This window comes from Ctenocephalides felis, unplaced genomic scaffold (genome assembly GCF_003426905.1).
Source record: "Ctenocephalides felis isolate EL2017-DRISC unplaced genomic scaffold, ASM342690v1 CF-g0.4_SCAFFOLD_01604, whole genome shotgun sequence".
Lineage (NCBI taxonomy): Eukaryota > Metazoa > Arthropoda > Insecta > Siphonaptera > Pulicidae > Ctenocephalides > Ctenocephalides felis.
In genome coordinates this window covers 23,511,529-23,519,524 of record NW_020537758.1, presented here as the reverse complement: position 1 = coordinate 23,519,524, position 7,996 = coordinate 23,511,529, and positions in this window count along the sequence as shown.

Sequence of the window (7,996 nt, the reverse complement as noted above, 5' to 3'; positions counted from 1 at the left end):
AGTGAACAGGAAATAGGAAAAACTATCACACTTCCTTTTTTCCTGAATCGAGTTGGAGTTTAATTCAGCTCACAGACCTGCCTTAGAGTAGTACTACCCATTATTATTATACATCTCTTTGTAACTTGTGTAAAGATTTGGTAACCTATTCTATGTGGATCTTAGATATTTCGCAATGCTCAATTATGTTCATTTAATTCAGCGAATTCTAAAGCATCATGATCATAGGGACGGGCCAAGAAAAAATTAAAAATCATATTATGTACAAACAACAAGAAAGAAGTAGAAGCTAATTTTGCAGAATGATCTTCGATATTTATTATCATAACGTTTTAAGGTTTAACTTTTAACGTTTGAGTTCAGTGTATTGGTTTGCAAATCTAAGACTACGCCAATATGAATGAAAAGGTATATGTACGTTCCTACATATTTAATATATATATATATATATATATATATATATATATTAAATATGTAAAAACGTACATATACCTTTTCATTCATATATATATATATATATATATATATATATATATATATTGAATATATTACAGATTTTAGATAATAATACGATCATAATAATTAAATAAATTTTAAATTTTACGAAGAGTTTTTTACAGATAATTTTAAAATATTTCTATATATTAAATTTATAATAGAATATATTTTTAAAGATCATTTTGAGTTTACAAAGAGTTTTTTTTTACAGATAATTTTAAAACACTTATTACAGTTTATAGACACCAAGTACATGATAAAGCATCAAGCATGACAATCAAGCATAAAATTACAATTCTTTTTCATTACGGTGATCATGTAAAATTCTCTAAAGCACCACGATTTACAATTGCAAAGTTATCTATTTGATGAATCGCAATTATATAATCTATTCGACCGAGCACGCACGCGCTAATAAAATTGTTATTGAATGTGTAACATGATGTCTAAGAATTTTCATTGGTTAATTACTTGTGCATTCAATGCATATAAAAATCTGCACATTAATGTCAAACAATTGCTGAAACAACAATAATGTACATAAACAATATTTTTAATATTCATTATTTTAGTAATTATAATTTGCAAATATCTCAAGAAGATATGAGGAATTAGAAAAAAGCGGAAAGACATTATAATATCTTTGAAGTACTTTTAGTACTATAGAATATTATTACCCACACATAATAGCAAAATCAAAATAATGTTATTTCAAAAAATAATATACACTAATTTTATTGCATCTCTTTATAATAAATAAATTCATAATATAATTGTCTTCTTTTGTCATTGCTGTTTAGATGGTGCAATAAACGTTCAAATTTATGAAAAATATAATAAAATTTAAATCCTAAATTATTTATTAATTTCTGAGTCCTAATTATGTATCCATTACTGAAAAAAGCCAAAACCTACTACATGTTACATACTAAAAAATATTGTACCATTTTTTTTAATAGATATTGTATCACTGTGTCATCAATTTATGTAAACAAATATATCATTTGCAAGACGATGAAAAAATTGAAAACATTGAAAAAAATGACACTGATAAAGCTTATAGTGTATGTAGTCTGACCGGTTCATGAAGCAAAAAAGCGAAAGTTGCACATTCATTTGACGCAATGTTATAACTAGTTGTTTAAATGCAATATTGATCTTGCAATTTGCAAAACTATAATCATAGAGTCATAGAATAAAAATAATAATGATAATTGAAATGTTTGATCTAATTTAAGAGCGATTGACTGGAAGTATTATCATTTAAATTACTCTATTTATGAGAGGTCGAGATTTTCGATAATAGCGCCCAGTAATTTTTATTTTATTTCTTTCTTGAATATTTGCCATGAAATAAAGTAGTTATTGCCAGCTAGTGATTTGCTCTAAATAATTTCATAAGATTAATATTTTTTCTTATTGCTAATTTAAAACAGTCTGAAATAATTAATATTATCTTTGTTCGCCAATGGACTTATACTGACTTTTATAAATAAATGAACATAAAAATTTCATGAATAACATGAATAATTTCAGTAACCTAAGGAAGACTGAGGTTCGTACTAAATGTATAATATATATGCCTGATTTCCAAGCAAAAGTAAAATGTTCTCTATATATAAGAATCAAACCATTCCGTTTTACTATGAGAAACACAGAAAGCGCACCATTTAGTATTCGAAAATTAATAAAATATATCTTTTACTGTAATATCTTCCTTATATGTGAATTTCACTATCACATCATAATTGAGTGATTAAATTTTAAATATTTTTAATGTTTATTCATATTGCGAAACGATGCAAAAAATTACATCAGGGGCAACGCAATAAAATGAATATAAATATTCTCTATAATTAATAATAATGACCAATATTAAATATATTTAACACTTTATATTAAACACCCCTAAACAAAATTAGAGTTTTTATACATATGATTTTTTTTTTTATTTTTTCATAGAATAAACATTAGGTATGATATGAATAAGGTAGCAATACAATTTTTTTTATTAAATGTAAATTAGGCATATTTAATATTAAATGAATGCAGTTTGATTTTATGTGATAGTATTGAATTGGGTGTTAAACATATAATTGTAACCATGACAAAAATAAGCATTTATATCAGGTAAAAGGCTTTGATATTTGTTTATTCACTATTTTAATTTTTTAATAAATCTATCATAACAGATATTATATTATCCTATATTCCTTAGAAAAATAAAAAAAATATCAATTTTATTTTTGTGTCAAATGAAATTTATTATAATTTATGGTATAATTAACTTACCATAGGGTAACTTATTGTAATCGCCTAAAAATCGAAATTGAAAATTTTTACTTATAAATATTAGACATTGCCCTATATTTTGAATTCGATTGATTTTGTTTTATTTATTCGCTTTTCTGTGAACTTTCTATTAATATATATATATATATATATATATATATATATATATATATATATATATATATACAGATTCGTTACAGTTCTAGAAAATTGCCTTAAAGCACGATGCCATTCACCACTTGTTTGAATTTATTGTCATGATTCACATGACAGTTCAATAACAGATGATAAAAAATAATACAAAACTATATTTGATTTTTTTAAAAATATTTATACATTGTGTTCTAATTCATTTATATTTTAATAGTAACAAACTATCAAATGAATAAAATAATTGCACGCATTTTGAAAATAGTTAATGATTGAGCGTTGTTTTTTTACCATGAAATCTATACATTTTAAATAAAATAAAATTAATCTTTTTTTAAGATATTGAAGAAAGTGTCCAGTTTTGAGAACAACTAATGCCTAATAAAAAGAAATCTAAATGAAAGGAATCTTGTGTTTATGTAGACATAACCCATAGTTTATCTATAATACTTTCCCAGTTTTTTCTGAATAGCATTAAAGAAAATACAGAATGTGTAGAATATCCATATTAAATTCAAGCTTTTCAAACTTCGTTCGACGCGTGCAATAAGTAAGAAAATTGTATCAAGAAGAACAAACAATGATCGTCGTTAGTACTTCTTGGCTGTTGGTACGACAAACAATGTTATGTTTGCGGTACGAACGAATATATCATTTATATTGAGCATAAAAGAGAATTGAAAAGCTATTCTGAAGAGCTAACAACGGTTTTGGAAAATGTAAAAAATTCATATAGAATGAAATTATCCGAAAAATTCTAAAATGAGTTGTTTATTTTCGAAATATATAATAAAGAATTTGATAATATATCAGAAGATTGTATACTTAAATATTTTAAACATGATCAATTTACTAAAGAAACATATTATAAACACGCAATGAAATACACGAAGAAGAGAAATTCGATGCAAGAGTTAAAGGTGCTGCAAAGATGCATGTAAATTGTCCGCAATTAATGGAACTTAAAATTGCTGACCTTATTATGAGAACTTTGCAATTAAAAGATCTGCGTACAAAATTATTTCTTAAGAATATATTAATACATAACAAACTTCCCACGTGGTCACAAATGATCACAAATACATATTAAGATTATGACGATGCAAATGAGTGTAATTGCATGGGCATATGGGAACAACGCGGTAACCTTATATTATTAAGTATGCTTAAACAATCCAAGAAGTAAGTTTACGAAGTGTATATAAGATATACTTCTAAGAAATGATATATTCGAGGGCGGGGGATGAAAAGTTTCCGGTCTGACCAAGAATATTTTTTTACTCAATTTCTCCAGTCGCCATTGAGAGTGATACATTTCTCACAATGAAGTTATACTAATTTTAAACAAAAGTTCAATCTCCACAAATTTCCAATTTACAGCTTCAAACAGTTCTCCATTGCTTCGCTAACAAATCTTTTATTGCATCACAGTTTTCTGAAATTAGGAAATAGTTAATAGTCCCTGAGTGAATCTAAATTTGCTCTGAATCGTAATACTCAATAAATGCATACATCATTATGATATTTTTTTTTTCCTTGCCAAATAAGGTCATTTGATTTACAACTTTTACTGCATTGTACTGACCTGTGACAATTTCATATAATTCTTCTACCATATTATGTTTGCCTATAAACCTGATTTTCCTTTGGAGATGATTCACCTTGTTCAACCACTATTTATACTGTTGTTCCTTCTCAGGAATGTAGTGGTTTTATATACTCAAGTATAGATTATGCCTATATAGCGCCAAATTATCAGTATATATTGCATTTTAAAGAAAACTTTGTCGACCATTAGCAAACGTGGCACCCTTCTTGATATTCATTTTTTTTACCACTTCCAAAGTTGTGTCCTCAACGGGCTTTTTTATACATAGCTACATATGTTGTTCAATACATAACTCAAATTCTTATTTTTTTAAGGGTCATAGATAGTTAATATATCTTATAGAGTAAAATCAAACGTATGCTAGTTGTAAATTATAATCAGCAAAAGTATTTGCTGAGCTTTGGATCTTACATGCATTTCAAATATCGAGTGTAAATGTGTAAACTTCAAATCCTCGTGCCATTCAGCTTGCCTTTCTCAAGCTGACATATACTTGAAATGCAACATAACACTATGTCAGAGATTGAAATCATGAGTTCTCTCTGACAAATCTAGAAACTAGTCTTGCTGAATAAATAAATAGAGTAAACCAGGTAACGCAAGGGCAATGAATTCAGTTTCGATATTATTCCCTAAAAATGGCGAATAAAACGATTGAATAATAGTTAGCAATCATTACTAATTACTTATTTCTTGGCTCCATAATGACGACGTGATTTTAACATGTTCTGGCAAGAAATTTCGAGAACACGTTAATCATCTTGGTTGAAATTCCCTAAACGGAACACAACAAGATATAATTTCAACGTAACATGAGCTTTCGGAGCATCCAGTGCATGCATTGCAGTATGTATTATATAATCTCTCAAATTGGAAATATTGATATAGAGTAGCACGGGGTACAAAGGCCCAACTGGACTTTTAGCAATTATCCAGTAAAAAATTTCAAAGTAACATGAGCTTTCGGAGCATCCAGTGCATGCATTGCAGTATTATATAAATTCTCAAATTGGAATGATTGATATACAAAGGTCCAACTGGAATATTAGCAATTATATAATGGAACCAAATTAACTAAAATTAATGGAACAAACAACTATCTAGCTATGTTCAATATAATTCCCAGATAATTCATCATTGTAGAACTATGTTGTTTGAATATTTTACTATTTTTCAGAAATTTATCACTTGGCCTTTTTTACTCCATACGCGAGGTAAAAAGGGTCAGTCAGTGAACAGAAAAAAACCACTTTATATTTTTAACTATGAAAAGGTTTTAAGAAATAATAATTGATTTAGATGATCCAACGTGATGCGATTAATTATTAGATAATCTTAATTTGGTAGGTATTTCTGTTTATCATAATCAGACTCTTTGTATATTGATATGAATTGATCATAAATAACTTGAATACAACTTCTACTTGAAATTCATATTTTATGGGTAAAAATTTTGATATATACCGCACTGGATACAACCACCAAACGAGCTTTGTATGAAGAATTCATCATCAAAGTTGGAATAACTATTAATTTAAATTATATTTTAGAAAATTGCTTTTTTTATAATATTTTTTTCCTTTTTATTTACTAGTCTCTTATAGTTTACACCTTGCCAGTATAAGGGTTTAGGAAGTCTTTTTTGCCCCAAGGTTAAAATAAACTTTTGAAATTTAAATTAAAAATAACAAAACATCAAATGTTTACTTAAAAATTATACTTAGGTATGCTAAACTAAACAACTATGCATAAAAACAAAAATACTAACAACAACAAAAAATTCGTTACGAAATTGACAATGTGGCCATTTATCTCATGGTAGTAAAGTCGCCCGATTTAAGACAATGGCTGGTTACACATCCTTTGCCCTTAACTTTCAAATAGAGTATTCAAAGAATTTCTAACTGACGGTAGACCTTTTTACAGATCTTTAAGACCCGCTCTACCCTACCGTATCAATATAACTATAATATCAATTTTTTTAGTTCTACAGTTAAACAAATACACCAATAAACAAAAAATATATAAATTAATTAGAAATCCAAATATGTAAACTTTTTCGTAAATCGGTTAATAAAAAGATACACAAGAATCGCGTGCCAGTGCCTGAGGAAGGTTCCGGAAAGCGTTTAATAAGTTAATGAAACAGTTAACAGGGAATTAAACTCAAAAATAAATTATGTATACAACCCTTCCAGTTCTTTGAATAAAAAATACTGAAAAATGTAAAAGCACTTCATAATAAAGATATTCATTACGTGTGCCGAATACAACACATTTCCTCACACCGCTACGGGAAAATCGAGTGCGCTGGTAGGGGTACGCCGTGCAATATGGACGTTGAGCAAAGCGTGCCAGTCAGTGAAGTGAGGCCATCAGCAAAGCATTAGATTCTGTGCTATTTTCGCGGACCACTTGTATATACATTAAGATTTGACCAAAGAACCAAAAAGCAATGTGAACATTTCGTCTTCGCCAGATTCAATAGTTAGATCGATAAAATTTTGTCTTATATTGCGTATATTGATGTTGAGAATTGCGTGAACGTTTTTTTACTTAACTGCTAATTGTGAGTTAAAAATAAAGTTCGTTGCAACAAAAGTGAAACTGTGAGCTAAAGATAAACAAAAGATAATTCACATAAGGTAAGATATTTATGATATCTTATATATTTGGACTTCTGTACATAAATGATCTAAAAGTAATCTCGCTCTTGTTTTGGCTATCTGCCTGTGTGTAAGAAAAGTATTTCACTTTCAACTGTGCCAGTAAATAAAAGGGTAAATTAAGTTAACAAAAGAAAATTTACAAGAAATAAGCTAAATAGCTTACTTCCAACTATGCTGATGATTATTTCTGACAAATACTAGATCAGGTTGTATACAGCGTTCTCTGTAAAATGCACCCATGTTATTTATATTGGTTGCATAATGTAGTTATTATTCTGTCATTTAAAATTAAAAATAAGACATTGTATCTGTTTGCCCGATGGCTGTCCCTTTTTACACAGCTTATGGGGTAAAAAGAAGAAAAAATGGTCCAAATGCAAAAAATATTTCAGCAATGATGAATTATTTATAAGTTTAAAAAAATAGTAACATAGACAGTTGTTTGCTTGGTATGTGTTTTTGATATTAATTGATTTGGTTTTTGCAATATAATTGCTTAAAGTCAAACTGGACTTTATGCTTAGCCATACCCCAATTACCTAATTTATAATAAATATAATATATTGATAAATATATTATAAATATATTAGTAAAATAATAATATCTATAAATGATATTTATAATAAAACATTTGAATTTCTATATTATCAACTATGCAACTCGTAACTATTTGAAATTCGTATATCCTATGTGTTCTTTAAAAATCAAATTGATTTAAGAATGATGCCCAAGAAGTTTCTTGTCAGAGTGTACATTGAAACTTGAATTTGATTTTTTT